At 37.0% G+C, this 17479-nt stretch overlaps 1 long non-coding RNA gene across 1 annotated transcript; it reads left to right on the forward strand.

Annotated features, from left to right (window-relative positions):
* Positions 1 to 578: 578 nt before the first annotated feature.
* On the forward strand, positions 579 to 2031 carry LOC110711356. Its single transcript, XR_002509343.1, has 2 exons — positions 579 to 1514; positions 1886 to 2031. It is a non-coding gene; the product is annotated as an uncharacterized LOC110711356 (long non-coding RNA).
* The last annotated feature ends 15448 nt before the right edge of the window (positions 2032 to 17479 follow it).

Consider the following 17479-nt stretch of genomic DNA (forward strand, 5'->3'; position numbering starts at 1 on the left):
TAGAACACAAGAATAAAAATAAGAGTAATTAAGTGATTGATTACTCACTTTTCGCATTTCCTTGAATTGATACATCATGAATAAATTGTTAGTATCTTCAATAAAAAATATAAGTCCAATTAAAACAATTAAATTAATAAAAAGTAAAGTTGATTTGGTCCAAACCCTTAGTTAATTCTACCTTTAACGCCTTGGTTTAAGGATGGAAACTCGGGTCAAGTATGGACTCCTTGGAGTGTTGAAGGAAAGAATGATGTAATTAGGAATATAGGTTTAAGGATTAGAAATTGAGAGAGAGAGAGAGAGAGAGAGAGAGAGAATGATTTGTTTGTATATAAGAGTGGAAGAGAGAATATTTTTTGGTGATCAAGCTTGTTGATGATTGACAAAGGGGTGATATGACCTCTATTGTCACTACTACAAAAAGACCCGTTGGTTAATACAACGGGTCTCTTTAATACAAGAGATCTAATATTAGAGATAACGTGTCTTTTATGTGTCAAAGGGCCCACCTACAATTTTGGAAAGATGGAGGGAAAAAAAAATAAAAGACCCGTAATTTAACTTAACAGGTCTCTTATGTTTGTAAGGCCCAACCACTTAAACCAACTTTTTCTTGGGCCTGATAGCAAAACCCTATTTTTTCTCCTTACCCCCATTTCCCATCACCCTCCATCACGCCGCTACATCTTTCTCTTTCACTTTCCTCTCATCTTATTTTTCTCCCAGTGCAAAAAGCGTTGATGCAACCTCCTTAATGCTGACGGTCGGTTCTTCCTCCTCCTTATACCGGCGTTTAAGGAGCAAAAAACGTTGATGCCACCATCAATAAAGCTCATATTTAAGAATTTGATGGTCAATTTTGACCATGAAAACTCTAGAAATCTAGAGTTTCTTGGTTAAATTTGGCCAAAAAGCCAAAATTACAGTGTTTGAAAAGATATATTTCCTTTCTATTTTATTTTTAATGATTTTACAGGTTTTTGGTGGGGTGATTATGAGTTAGTTCGTGGTGAATGGTGATTTTGGGTTTAGCTTGAGTAGTTTTGAGATTTTTCTTTGGTGGCCAGGGTTTTTTACCGGTGGGTTTGTGGTGTTGGTATTGTTTTTCTCGTTTTTTTTTTATTATTATAATTTGAATGTTGAATTGGGTGAATTTATTTTTGGTTTAACTCTAATCTATGGTTATATTTTCTATCTTTTTTACCCTCTAATTATTTGTTGAAATGCCTCTGAGAATTTGGTTTTTTTTAAAACTTAATTTAATTCAAAGGATATAAAACTAGCGATGGCGACGAAGACGATGATAACAGTGGTGCAGTGTAATGACAAAGATAATAGCGAAAGGTTCTTTAGTTTGAGGTGCAGTATTTCTCCTCCTGTTGATTGTGTTTTTCAATTAAATTTTATATTTAAGCCTCAAGTTTATTGTTAATATCTCATTTTCTTTGGATTGTGGGAGTATTCTGGGTAGTTGTTGAAGATTGATCACCATTGCAGTTCAATTGTTTCAGGTTAATTTTTTTATTTTTTCCGCTGTTTATTAAATTAGTTTATTTATTTTGTTGTTAAAAACAAGTTTATTCATGAAAATGCAGAAATGATTCATATTTTACTGTGATTTGTTTTAATTAATATTAATTGTGATTGGATTATCATGTGAAACTATGGAATTTTGAGCAGAAAGTAGCATATATTCTTTGTCTACTTAAGTAAGGTTTATGAAATTAAGAATGATGAAATCCAATCAGTTTCATGACATTGTTATGATGAGTTATCGTGGTATTGGTATCTCATTTGTTATATTGTTATTGTTATTGAATGTTTCTAGTGGAATTCTCAATTATAATAATTTATTATTTTAATTATGATTGTTTTTTTGTAGATCTACCTACTTTATGGCATCACAACACACAAAGCAAATGGAGTACTCAAGTCTTAATTTAGCTCATCAATTCTGCCAATTTTTTTTGATGTAATTGTAAATATAAATTTTCATAAATTCAATACAGTTTTTTTGTTAGGATTTTACGTTGGTTTATTTTTATTCTTTTTATCTCTTCAATTTTGATTTAGTTCATTGCTATTCGTATTATTGATTACATTTACAACTTTATCCTCATCATCACTATAGGACTCACTTTTATGGAAAAAGTTGTTAGATTTATCAAAATTATCATGTGATAAACAAATTTTGTGAATCTGAGAGATTGATTTGTATTTACCCCAAATAAAGTATACAAATTACAAACTCCACTATAAAACAAAAATAATTCAAATGCAAACCGCATAAAAAAAAAAAATTGACCAAAGAGACTCGTTAGCTAACTTGGCAAGTCTGTTTCATACAACTAAACAGACCCCATATCTCAAACAACGGGTCTCTTTCTCTCATTAATTATCAATCTTATCACTTAGATAACAGACCCGTTATCACAGACAATTGGTCGTTTTGTCTGCATAAATAGACCCTCCTCATGGGGGGGGTCTGTTAATCAAAGAGACCCCTGAGATAGAGACCCCTTGAAAGGCGGTTTGTCATGCATATTTCAACGGGTCTCTTTGCCTTTTTCTGTAGTTGTGTTTATGAAGAAAATAAGGGTCATAGAATCAAGAAAAGATCCGAATTCGAATCGGAATAAAACTCTTGCGATGTGCAGCATTTTTTGCGGTTTTTTTTTTATCATATATATTGATCCAGAAATCGAAATAAGATAAATAATATGTCGTTGGAAAGATCTTGAAATCTAATTTCTAACCCAATTGGAATCAAATTAAAAAATTTGTAGAATAAAGGATATGGCCGAAATAGTGGGACATTGTCAGTTTTGGATAGTGTTTTGTATTTCTGTAATACATTTTTCGTTATAGCTCGTAATTGGGTTTATGATATATCGTTGGCAAGCTTATTGAAATTTCTATACAACAAAATAATAATTTGATCAAAAATTATAGGGCCACAAAATCAGTTTCTCTCGATTTTGTGATGTGAACACGAAAAGTGGAAAGTAAGTTATGATTTAGGGAAATGGACTAAGAATTGAGTTGGTTTATGCAATGTATTGAATTGAAATATAGATTAAGCACTCTAAAGATTAAATAGTCAACCCGACCAATAATGACAGTGAAAGGATTTTGTGATGTGAACACGAAAAGTGGAAAGTAAGTTATGATTTAGGGAAATGGACTAAGAATTGAGTTGGTTTATGCAATGTATTGAATTGAAATATATATTAAGCACTCTAAAGATTAAATAGTCAACCCGACCAATAATGACAGTGAAAGGTTGCTCATCATCGAGTTTGGTTTTATAGAGACATTTTTAGGTGTCTACACAAACATTACGTAAAGTGTTACATAAAACCTTAGGTAACATAGACGGATGTATCACCTACTAAAGTGTTACCTATTATCTATAATAACACTTTTACTGTTTTATTGAATTGAAATATAGATTAAGCACTCTAAAGATTAAATAGTCAACCCGACCAATAATGATAGTGAAAGGTTGGTTATCATCGAGTTTGGTTTTAGAGAGACATTTTTAGGTGTCTACACAAACATTACGTAAAGTGTTACATAAAACCTTAGGTAACATAGACGGATGTATCACCTACTAAAGTGTTACCTATTATTTATAATAACACTTTTACTGTTTTATGTACCACTTTTTGGATGTTACTTAAGGCTAATTATGTACTAGTGATTTTACATCAAATCTAATCCAAACCGAATTGATTCGGTTTTGAATTTTGAAACTAAATCCAACTAAATTTGGATTTAATCCAATCTTATCCAAACCGAACCAAAATTTACGAAAGATCAAACTAAACAAGCAAATTTATGTACTTCATATTAAAGCAAAAAAAAAAAAAAAAAAAAAAAAAAAAAAAAAAAAAAAAAAAACCAAACAAGTTATACACCACCATTCGTAATTCAAAGAAAATCAAAACCTAACAAGTAAATACATACACCACCGTTCAAAATTTAATCAAAACAAAAATGTAACAACAAATTCATACACTAGCCTTCCAAATTCTAAATTAAAAACAAATTAAAGGTTAAGAAAGGGAGCAGATGACGAACAGCGTTGAGGACCGTCAGAGTAGATTAACTAACTGAGAGTGAGAAAGGAAGCGGTGGAAGGAGGATGTGGGAGAATAATGAGGGACCATCGAATCCGAAAAGAGTGAAAGATTGAGCATTGCCAATGGTCGTAAGGCAATGATTTAGTTAAAAAGGAGGGGAAACAATGTTGCCGCAAGGAAAGAGTGAGAAAGGCTAAAAAAAGAGAGGGAAATGATTAGGGATGTCAGTGGGGCGGGTCAAGTAGGAGACCCGCCCAATCCCCGCTTTAATGGGGCGGGGATGGGTCTCGGTTTGGCGGGTGGTGGGGCGGGGATGGGGATAAAAATCATACCCGTCATGGGTGATGGGGCGGGGGTGGATTTTAAGTTGTACCTGCCCCGCCCTGCCTCACCCGCCCCACTTCGTACCCGCCCCATCCCCACATCTTTATATCTTTTAAAGCAAAATTACATATTTTTATTCTATTTATAAAATAATTACATGAAATACAATATTAATTATAATACTTTGTACAACACTTATATTATAACACAAAAATGTGTATAGAATGTTTTATTTTATAATTCGTATTAATTATGTAAGATTGTGTATTTGAGATACGGATATTAGGTGGATCTTGGGTGGGGATTAGGCGGGTCTTTGGTGGGGATTAGGTGGGGATGGATATCCAAGTGGGGGGTGGGGCGGGGATGGTTTTGGAGTTGTAACCGGTGGGGCGGGGATGGGGATGAAAATTGGACCCACCGCGGGGATGGGGATGAAAATATTAGGTGGGGATGGGGATGGGGATGGGAAGGCCAACATCCACCCTGCCCCGCCCCATTGACATCCCTGGAAATGATTAGGGTTTAGCCGTTGGGGTTTATATATAAAGGGAAATTTGGATGGAGTAATTGGGATGTTATTTGAAATTCAATTTTTTGTTTTTTTAAGGCGAAAACAAAATTGATCCACAAGTCATATTTTTTAAAAATCTCAAACCGATATAAATTGAATTTAAAAAAAAAAACTGATCTAAATTGTTAATTCGGTTAAGTTTGGTTGGTTTGCGATTTTGATCCATATCATTGTAACTCCCTAACAGACACCTAACAAAATATGTATTTGTATTGACGAAATTTGAACCAAATACCCCTAAATTAAATTTTTTATTCACAAAATACCCATAATTTTTTTCATATTCACCATACACACTTGAGTTTCATGAATTGTCGCAAAATACCATGATTGACTAACTTCAGTCAATTTTGTTTGTCATTAGGATTAAGTATGCTACGTGTCAACATCATATTGGTTATTTACAATTATTTTAATAATTAATTTTAAAAAATAACATATTAATTTTTTAAATAAGAAAACCACCTCCAGCCAACATTTCAGCTGGCCACCTTCTGTCAGAGCCACCCCACCACCGCCAAATCTATCCTCCGCTGGCGCCGCCCCATTCCTTTTTCCGGCGCCACCCTACCACCACAACTCGTTTTGCAACCCCATCCAGTAGACACCCAATTATGTCTCCCCAAAAAAAAAATTTAGTGATGAATACATTTCACGTCGCGTGATTATCGAATGAGGTGAAATAGTGAAGGGTCTTGTGATGTGTTTGTTTTAATAAAAATCTTTCTTTTTCTTTTTGAAAAGAACTCTATTTTATGAAAATAGCTTGTCGAATTTAGCTTGGTCCATGATAAGGGTCCAATAATAGTGTAGTTGGGTCAGGCTCGCAAAGAGCTTTCCAATGATATATTATAAGCCCAATGCCAATGAATAATGAGGAAGTTATGGTCCAAATACTAATTTGGGTCTGAAATGGTTTAATGGCCCAATGATCTAGTGGAGGGCCTATTAATTATTATTCGTAATATTATTAGGATTGATTATAATCTTCTAGAAAAGTCTAGAAGGTTATTTTGAGTTCTAATGACATTAAGATTGATAATTAATATTTAAGAAAAAATAATGAATTTGGTTTGAAATAATACAAGTGTTTTATTATGATAAATCTGATTTAAAATTGATAAAACGGAGTTTTTATCGCTTAATTATATGAAGAAAAAGGATTCCGTACAAAAGCGTGTTTATCTTTTAAGATGTTGCATAACGACAAGCCTGTCGCAAAAACGACAGGGCTAGTCGCCATGCATGATTCATGTCGCTCGCGACAAGCAGCACTTTCATTCTGATACAAATTCTGATTTGTTTCTATCAATTCCGGGCTATTTTCTTATAAATAGGAGTCGTATCTCCCTGTTTTTATGGATTCACAATCATCTAATTCTATTCTCTCTCTAAAGCTAGAAGCTTATTCTCTCTCTATTATTTTTCTAAACCCTCCCCTTTTACAAAATTCCACATTCATAAGTTCTAGACACACTTAGCTAAGTTCAAAGTTGCCTTCGTCCTAGATGTGAAAGGTTGATAATTTCTAAGGGTTTGGTCCAAAATCTTATTTCAATTCTTTGATTAGATTTATTGTTTATTATTTTCCTTGAAGTTACTAACATCGTTATTTTATTATTAGAAAGAGATTCGAGGCATCCAAGTAAGTAATTTAATTGTTATTATTTTGTTAAAGAAATCATTCTTTGATAATTTTGGTTCCTAGTGTCATGTTAGGATGTCTGTATGATTCCTAGTATCATGTTTAGGGTAATAACTAACCTTTATAATATCATGTATGTTTCTATGGGATGCTTCCTTTGTTTTTCCTTCTATCTTGTTAGTATCATGTTAGGGCTAAAGGTTTGATCTTTAATGTTTAGTGACATGCTAGGATTTGTTATTAATCTTGTTAGCATCATGCCTAGGATCTTGCTAATATTATTATGCTTTATTGAGATTATTATGATGATGATTATTATTATTGTTATTGCTTGATCACGCGTTTTATGCATGATTAAAGGGAATTAGTACTTTTAATCACGCTTAATAAGATAATTAATAATCTTGTTTAGGCTAATATGATTATAATCCAAGTGATTGCCAATAAAAGTCTTGTTTGTGCATTAATGTTCAACCAACATAGATTAAATAAATTTAGGATTAACCTAATGATTGTATGTTAGTCAGAAAGCGCACATGAATAATGAGAAGAATAAAGTAGAGGCCTGTTTTTAGGGCAGGTTCAATCTCTTTTAGGTGGGATTTGTACCTTCATCCCTAAATATCTAGTCATGGTTCAAGACCACAATGGAGTTAGCGATCTCATTGATCGTGAAGGGGTGTAACCTTCATCCTGTGAACGGTTTACAAGTTCCTAAAACTTGTTGGCGACTCTTTTACTCTAGCTTCTTTCCCTTTGCACGCCACCATACTTAGGTGTATGATCACAGTGGGGCTGAAGTGTGGAATGCTTAAAATGTTCCCTATAATTTTTTGGCGACTCCACTGGGGAGGATTTCTATTTTAATTCCTAAAATTTATTTTGGCAATGAATTAGTATAATTGGATGAGACTCGAAAATTTCTAAATATTCATGTGCGTAATTTTTCTTGACATTATTGACATATGCCTAATAAATGTCTACATTGGAAAGACTATCCGTAATGCATAAATAACATAGTATTTTTACACATAGGAAATTTGGAAAATATCTTTCACAACAGGATCGAGAAAATGCTACGAAAAATCGGAAAATTCAAAGAACGGAAAGCTGCTGAGGCATGTAGTAACCGACGGCGAGAAAAACAAAGCCAACGCCTTGCGATGGCTCTATAGCTTCGTGCTAGGAATGTCTTTGGCGACAGAGCTATGTCTTGGCACCAGACTCTATTGTCTTGTGCCATGTTCTTCTAATACCGAGCAAGAAATCTACCTTCTTTGTTTCGACCGATTCTAGTACTGTTTGCTCGATTTTACTTCCTGATTGAGTTTTGTAACTTTAGAACCCATATGTGTTCTAAATATGGAAACGAAGGGTACATCCAAGTTTGTTGAATTCCCCAAACCGTGGAAGTGAGTTTAACTCACAGGGTCCCATCCACTCGCGCCAACCTTTCCAAAGGTAAGGCTTCCACACCGTGCATTTGGACTCATAACCATGGACCCTCTTTGACTAACCTATATCCTGAACTTTAGATAACTAGAGCCATGGTTAGGTTGCAAACTCTTAGCATCATATTGTGCTTACTTGACTACTTGTGCATTCTTACTTCTGCAGAGCCTATGTGTGCTTATACGAACTGTTTGTTTGACTTGTGAATGAGTCTAATAAATTAATTAATGACTAATGGACTTTGCTTTATTAATTAATTAATTATTATTAGTTTAGATAAACTAATTAAATCAGAATTAGTATGACTATAGGTTGTCCCCTTAGAGTAAAATACTGGAAACAGACTTAAACGACTGCTCCAGTAATGGCGCAGGAGTTTGGACTATGGCGCAACACGCCAGTATCCAGCGTTATGCGAAAACACTGTCGCATAGCGCTGGGTCTCAGTGTGTGGAGACAGTTTTGTTGCTTCAGCGACAATCTTGTTTCTTGCTTGAGTCCTCACGCCGAGTCCAATTAATTGATTATTAAAAATAAGAATATCGATTTATTCCTTAATTGAGTCTAAGCACGTTGTTTCATGGTCTTACACAAGTGTCAAAGCATGTCACTTTCAGTCACTATTAAAAGCACACACCTTATTTATGTTTCACATAGACCATGTCTAAAAAGTCTTGTGTGCGAGTGTTATCTGTCATTTTTTATAGGGGGGTAAGTCGGATATTAATCCTCCAATTAAACCATACTTGTTAAACTCTTATGAAAGGAATAGTGTCCTTCGAACAGGTGTATTATTCTGATAGCGGGTTCAGAATTATTAGAAAGCTAATATATTCAGTAAGGTCAAGTGATCGGAATGCCTGGGTGGAGGCCGCTTCCGATCAGTAATATTAATATAATTAATATTACAGCTTAATCTTGACTGAACCCTTCGGGTCACACCCAAGCAAATATATGCGAACCAACTCGACGAATTAATTCGGAAGAATTAATTCGTCGCCCGAGTGTTAAATAATTAGACGTCGGTAATTCGAGCTTAGAGCGTCGAAACCGATCGTCGGAAGTCGAGTCTAAATGATAAAAGACGAGACGCGCAAAATAATAATAAATCAACAATATTCCCGAAAATACCCCTAGCATCGGTGTGCCCCGAGCATCCGAATGCTAGGGTCAAGACGAGCCGGCGCACCGTGCTGGCAGCCACGGCCAGCCGCGGCTAGGCACAGCAGCAGCCGCGCCGCGCCACGGCAGCAGCCGTAGCCGCACCACGCCAACAGCCGTAGCCGCACCACGCCACAGCAGCAGCAGGTGCGGGCTGACTGCGGGCTTGGCTTGGGCTTGGCTCGTGGCTTGGCTCGGGCCATAGGGCCGTGAATAAGGGGAAGGTTGGAATATGGGAGTAAGTGGGATTGCCATGTGGCACAAGGTGAGGGAGAGAGTGGGGAGCAAGTTTGGTCCCCATCTTCAAGTGGTCCTCACCTACTCTCTCATGTATGCTTAACACTTGTTGATTTATTACTAGTTTGCTCAATAATTTTATTTTAGCTTTAAAATAAAATGTGAAAATCTCATTGTCCCACATTGATGGGAGAGATTTTCATACTCCATCATTCCCTATAAATACCCAACTTTGGGCATTGGAAATGATGCTTGAGTGGGAGTTAAAAAGAGCATTCCATACTATTGGAAAAACTCTTAAACTCATATAACACTCGGGTTTTGGTCGGACCTCGCTAACCCCCAGGTAGTAGACCTTAAAGTTGTGTTCGCCCTTTTGTGGGTGGATACCGTCGGAGGTGCGGCGCTTGACGTGCTCGTAGCTTTCAAGTAAGAGCCCCGGTTTTTTGGCGAAGCTCGATTCGAGGGTAAGATTCGTTATCTTTTCTTTATGATTATTTATTTATGCTTTATGATTTTAATTATTGGGAGTGGTTCCTTGGGTCGGGGTTTGTTTCCGCGGTGAGTCGGACTCACCAAACCCCAACAGCGGTATTGGAGCCCCCCTCGTTTATTTTTATAATCATGTTTTTCAAGGTTTATTTTGGCTTAATTTTCTGGTTTAAGTTGCTAATTAGATTAGTAGCTCGGTTTTATTTATTTTAATCCCGTTTTAATGTCGATTTTGGCCCAGAACCCAGATTTTCGCCCAAGACTAGTGAATTTTGGGTGGAAAACGTGTTCTGGAAAGATTTTTATCCCAAAGGGATCTGTGATTTTAGCCAAATTCTGACCAGAAATGCCTTTTTCGAGGGGTTTTTCGTTTTTGACGAAATTTTTTAAGTCTTTTCTAACCTTGAAATTAATGGCATAAATAGTTGTTTATATGGTTGATTATTTGCATTATTTTCTGCATTTTAATGTCCCCTTAAAGCACACTTACTTGGTAGTATTTGATGCTTAAAGGTTGATTTATTTTCACATAATTGCAAACTAATTGCTTTTTAGTGTGAAAGTTTTAATTTTGAGGCTTCCTAAGTGTTAAAGATTCAATCTTTATTTGTGATAAGTGATTGAAACTTTAAAAACCACTAAATTCCATGTTATTTTGTGTTAAACTTTAATGTTTTAATCATTTTGAGTTGATTGGAAACATAAAGTTTCGATTTTTGTGATAGAAATTTGGTTATCTTCATGTTGGAAGATATAATTTTCAAGGATTCACAAAATTTAGATGTTGCAATTTTCATTTGAACATTAAAGTTCATATTTTTCCAACTTCCCTTTACTTTGTCAAATTCTCAAGTTTAATTTAAATTGATTAAATTGAAAGTGAGAAATTGCCTCAATTTTATGTTGCACCAAGCTAAACCAATTTAATTAAGAATGGTTCTTGGAATTATTTTGGTTATTTACACTTTGAAAATTTTATTAAGTTAGACTTGTTTAAAATTTTATTTTGCTCTCTAAATTAGTTCTAAAATTAATTTAGAATTAATTATTGTTGTCTCGCGAAAAGGGATCGAATCCCGAGGTCGTGGCACGCAAAAACGAGGCATTACATCACCTTGGCGAGCCGGGCTGCATAGCAGCCCATATGTGGCTGCCAAGGTGGCAGCACCACCTTACTTGCGGCCACACGCGCGGCAGCAGCCACGCAAGGTAGCAGCACACGCGCGGCAACATACGCGGGCTGCAGCAGCCACGCGCGGCTGTGCCGTGGCAGCAGCTCGCAGCCGTGTGTTCGTGGTCTTGGCGTGTGTGTATGCTTGGTGCGGTGAGGTGGCTAGCCGTAGTAGGCTTGATGTTGCTTATTTTGCCGTTTTATCTATTTTAATTAATTTTATTTATTTTAATTAAAATTTTGGGAGGCTAGGCCTCGGTTTTGAGCGGCATTGGCAAAATTTCATTTTGACAAGTTTGGGTGCTACCGACTTAATTAGTTAGATTAATTAAGGAAATGCGGAATTTAGTGGGAGCTTCAATTATTAATGACGTAATTTATATAATCGGTTAAACAACTTTGACTAGTTTTTTATTAGGCGTGTTAATTGGATTAACCACCTAGATTAGTTACTAGTGCGCGCGTTGTTCAAATGCATTTTATTTTGTTTTAATTTGTAAATTGCATGGGCCATTCACAAATAGTGAATGGATGAATGGAATATATATATATATATTCTCTCTCACAGGTTTTATGAAATGGAAACTAGTGGGACCCGACTAGGATAGAAAATACGGACTACGTGCCGTTATGTATTTTTGTAAATCTAAATACAGTCTACGCACCGTTAAGTATTTTTGTACTTTAATATTTAGATTATTCCTAGTTGTAGACACTAGTTTTTGCATAGTTTGGTGAAGTCTTGAAGACGGCGTATCTTGGAAGACAAAGCCTTGAATTGCAAATGAAGACCTTTTGAAGATATGAAGATCTCAAGGGGTCATGCTAGTTGCCAATATGCATCTATAATTTCACTTTATATTTTATGCTTATATATATATATGTGTGAATTATTCGTTAGATGCATGTTTAGGTTTTCTTGATGTTGCGATGATTAGTTAAGTTCACTTAAATCAACCAACATAGAAATCCCAGGTCCCTAATAATATTGAGTCAAACTTGCCTTTCCAAAACAACACTTACTAACCGGACGATGGTGATGGTAGGCTACGCCAAAGCGAGGTGCCATCACTTCTCCAAGGGGCATAAGGCACACCGGGTGTGCACGTTGGTTTTGGTTTAACTCATCGGTATGGGTGAGGAGTCCTCACATACCGTGGCAAAAGAGATACATCGTCAAAGATGCATTAGATGCGACGATTATCTAACCAAGAGTGGCTTAGAGCCATTATCAAGGCAATGCTTACCCAAGAAGATTGCGTGTTTAAGACAAGCCAAAGCATGCTTAACCACTCTTTGTTTCTTCGGATCTTGGAATCGCCTTATTTTCACAAAATAGGGACAATTTTTACATGTGAATAAGACGTTAAATAAGTATTGAAAATTTGCATGAATAAAATTCAATCTTATTTAAGTATTTTTGAATGGTTTTTCATTAAAATTCTTTCAATTGTAGAATCATGTCTTCAACTAATGACAACAACCTTATGTACCCGGAACTTCCCGAAAAGTTACCATTTTTGCTCAATTTGGTGAACTTCAAGGAATGGGAAGATGAACTCCGAAAGACACTCAGTAATTGCTACCTAGAGCATATCTTGGACACTCCGATCCCGAGTTTCTACTCGAAAGGGATCATGAGTGATGAAGCTCATGAAGAATGGAGTATAGATTGCAAGAGAGTTTCTAAACTCATGGCAAACTCCATCCCGGATCAATGGAGAGGGGTTTTCTCCGGCTATTTTTCGGACATGATGCTCAAAGATCTTGAGGATGTAGTCAATATGAGGGTCACCAAGAGTGCTAAGGGCAATTATGATGGTCATGTGGAGAATGTGACTAGGTCACTCTCCAAAATGAGGATCAAGCCACCGCAAGAAAGATGTCTCTCGAAAGAAAGACAAGAGGTATGGGGAAAAGTCTACAGTGCGAGACTTAGGCCCGGAATGCCACTTCAAGCTCATGTAATTAACATGACAAGGTTATTCAACCATCTGGAGCTAATTGGCAAACCGGTGGAAGACGAACAAGCGGCTCACATGCTTCTTAGCTCTCTTCACTCGGGGTATGTGGGGCTTAAGAAGCGTCTCACCGCCAATAGGGATACTCTGTCCTTAAGGGAAGTCATCCAAGAGCTCCAAAAGACCTATTCTTGCAAGAAGGCTAACTTTGCCCTTAGACCAAGGAAGAAGGAGTTCAAAGACAAGAGGAAGATGCGCTGCTTCTATTGTGGTAATCCCGGACACTACAAAAGAGAAAGCGGCATGTATCTGGATGATGAGGTGAAAGGAAAAGTAACCTCAACCTCAGGTATCATCTTATACACTTGAATATAAGCAATTTTATAAGGTATTAGATACCGGAAAATTGACTCACAACACTCCTTTTTCAGGAACTAAGTGAGCCGTGCTTTTTCAAGAGGAATCGAGTTCACAAGTAGGATGGAAGTGATCTATCCAAGAGAAACTTGTCATCTCATGTTTTGTCTAAAGAAGTAGAACTTATTTAGTTTTATCTACCATACTTTTGATGTATTTCCGACGTTGGACGTCATTTTCATCAAATCAAGACCTTTTGTTTTGATGTCTTGAACATATTTATGGAATGACACTTTCACGTGTTTTTAGACAAATGTTTGATACCAATACAAAGAAAGCTAAGACTACACAGTCTAGTCAAACTTACTTGTGGCATTGTCGCCTTGGCCATATTAACATCAAACGCATCAAGAAACTTCTACAAGAAGGTATTCTTGACTCATTTGATTTAGAATCCTTTGAGAATTGCGAAGGATGTTTATTAGGCAAGATGATAAAGCAACCATTCTCCAAGTTAGGAGAAAGGGCCAGTGACTTATTGGGACTAATACACACCGATGTATGTGGACCAATGAGTACACCCACAAGGAGTGGTTATCGGTATTTCATAACCTTCACGGACGACTTTAGTAGATATGGTTATGTCTATCTAATGTCGCACAAATCTGAATCGTTTGATAAATTCAAAGAATTTCAGAAAGAAGTTGAAAACCAACTCTGCAAGAAAATCAAAGCACTTCGATCGGATCGAGGTGGCGAATATTTGAGCCAAGAGTTCGATGACCATCTGAAAGAACATGGAATACTTTCAGAATTGACACCTCCGGGAACTCTTGAATGGAATGGAGTATCTGAAAGGAGGAATCGAACCCTGTTAGACATGGTCCGATCTACTATGGGTCTTAGTGAACTTCCAATCTCTTTCTGGGGACATGCACTTTTAACTGCGGCACTCACTCTAAATCGTGCTCCGTCAAAAGCAGTGGAAAAGACTCCATATGAATTATGGACAAGCAAACCGCCAAGGTTGTCTTTTCTCAAGATTTGGTGATGCGAAGCATATGTCAAGAAACTCATTTCTGACAAACTTCATCCAAAATCTGACAAGGTTTACTTTGTGGGTTATCCAAAAGAAACCAAAGGGTATTACTTCTACAACAAATCCGAGAACAAAGTGTTTGTTGCTCGTGATGGTGTCTTCTTGGAGAAGGAGCATCTCTCCAAAATGACAAGTGGGAGGAAAATCAAACTCGACGAAGTTCGAGAGGACGAGCAACAAGGACAAGTTGACAATCAAAGTGCTTACCAAGCAGCTGTTGACATTGGTCAAAGTCAAAATATGCAAAGTCAACCCGACAATGCAAATGCTCAGTCCATTACCCTACGTAGGCCGACTCGGCCAAGATCTCAACCTGACAGATATCTCGGTGTTGTATTAACCGAAGATCTGGACATCCTAGTAGTGAATGGAGATGAGCCGGCAACCTACAAGCAAGCTATGACGAGCCCCGACTCTGCAAAATGGCAAGAGGCCATGAAATACGAAATGGACTCCATGTTTGAAAATCAAGTATGGGACTTGGTTGATTTACCCGCAGGTTATACACCTATCGGATGTAAATGGATTTTTAAGATGAAAACCGACAAAGATGGAAATGTATTTATTTACAAAGCAAGGCTGGTAGCAAAAGGTTACAGGCAAATTCACGGCGTTGATTATGATGAAACATTTTCTCCAGTTGCTATGATTAAGTCCGTTCGAATTCTTCTAGCGATTGCTGCATATTACAATTATGAAGTATGGAAGATGGACGTCAAAACCGCCTTCCTCAATGGGATTTTGGAAGAAACTGTGTATATGACACAACCTGAAGGTTTTGTCGACCAGAATAATCCTAAGAAGGTATGCAAGCTTAAGAAGTCCATTTATGGATTAAAGCAAGCAAGCAGAAGTTGGAATCTGCGATTTGATGAAGCCATCAGTGAGTTTGGTTTTATCAAGAATCCAGATGAGTCTTGTGTTTACAAGAAGGTCAGTGGGAGTGACATCGCCTTCCTAGTCTTATATGTCGATGACATTTTGCTCATTGGAAATAGCATTCCATTGCTAGAATCTGTAAAGACTTGGCTCGGGAAATGTTTTTCAATGAAAGACTTGGGAGAGGCTCAGTACATATTAGGCATCAAGATCTATAGGGATAGATCAAAAAGGATGATTGGAATGAGTCAGAGCACTTACATCGATAAGATACTGGCTCGATTCCAAATGGAAGGAGCCAAGAGAGGGCACCTACTCATGTCACAAGGCATAACCTTAAGCAAGAAGCAGTGTCCAAAGACACCTGATGAGCGAGAAAGGATGAGTCGAATTCCATATGCTTCGCTTATTGGATCGATCATGTATGCCATGATATGTACTAGGCCTGATGTATCGTATGCCTTAAGTGCTACGAGCCGATACCAATCAGATCCAGGAGAGGCGCATTGGACTGCGGCCAAGAATATTCTAAAGTACCTGAAAAGGAACAAGGATAAATTCCTGGTTTATGGTGGTAAAGATGAATTGGTTGTTGAGGGATATACCGACGCAAGCTTCCAGACAGACAGAGACGACTTTAAGTCACAATCAGGATACATATTCTGTCTCAATGGAGGAGCGTTTAGTTGGAAGAGTGCAAAGCAAAGCACAACCGCTGATTCTTCAACTGAAGCCGATTACTTGGCAGCATCTGAGGCAGCCAAGGAGGCAGTTTGGATTCGCAAGTTCATTGATGAACTTGGTGTTGTACCCTCCATCAAGGGTCCAATAGACCTCTATTGTGACAACAATGGAGCTATTGCTCAAGCTAGAGAGCCACGAGAACATCAGAAGGTCAAACATGTCCAGAGGCGATTTCACATGATTTGAGAATGGAAGTCAGAAGGTGAAATCAGAATTCGCAAAGTTGGAACGGATGACAATGTAGCCGATCTACTTACTAAACCTTTGCCTCAAGTGAAGCACAACAAACACATTGAGGCAATGGGAATCAAGCATGTCATGAACTGGCTTTGAATTCCATTTTATAGTGTTTTAATCAAATTTTGAACAATGTTGATGTAAAGCACTATGATGAACCATTCAGTTTTGGAGTAATTAAAATTTTTCATGCAATTTAAATCACTCCGTCTCTATTTAATTGTGGTTTAAAATTAAATAATGAGTCCATTCGATTTTAATAAATATTCAAAATAGGGTATCAAGTCAATGGCTTGGATAAAGAAACACCTATTAAGTGAACATTGAATATTTTAATCGAAAATTATCCCTAATCAAGGTCATATTTTGTGGACGATTGATGACCATCAGAGATTAGTGTGTAGTATGATTTATAGCACCGTTTCTTGTGCTATGAGGATATAAATCATTTGCACAGGTATTGGTTTAGAACCATACTGGATCGACCTATGAGGATACTTTAAGAGATTTAAAAATCATCATAAGTATTTTCTCATTATTACTATCGGAACTCTTTTCCTTTGACCATGAGTAGTGGGAGATCTCTTGTTTGAGTACTGGTCCGCTTTGGTATTCGCCAAACGTCCGCCGTAACTGGGGATTATAAAGACAGATATTGGGCGGGTGAGTCCTCTTAGTAAGAGAAGCTACATTACAAGACTGGAAATGTCCCCCTACTAACAATAGGGAACATGTCTTGTTGTTTACAAGGCCTCTCGAAGAGCGAGACTGTGAAAAATGCATGGCCGTGCTCAGATGGATTTTAGAAATCATCTGCTTATTGACAGTCAAACTCGGATTTCGAGAAACATTTCTGGACGTAACAGAGATGACTAGTAATCTTACTCTGTAGTTCATGAAGAGACATAGGATAAGGGCTATACACTAAATGCACACTTGTCCGGAAGGACAAGTGAGAGATTGAAAGGAATAGTGTCCTTCGAACAAGTGTATTATTCTGATAGCGGGTTCAGAATTATTAGAAAGCTAATATATTCAATAAGGTCAAGTGATCGGAA

This window comes from Chenopodium quinoa, unplaced genomic scaffold (assembly GCF_001683475.1).
Source record: "Chenopodium quinoa cultivar QQ74 unplaced genomic scaffold, ASM168347v1, whole genome shotgun sequence".
NCBI classification, from domain to species: Eukaryota; Viridiplantae; Streptophyta; class Magnoliopsida; order Caryophyllales; family Amaranthaceae; genus Chenopodium; species Chenopodium quinoa.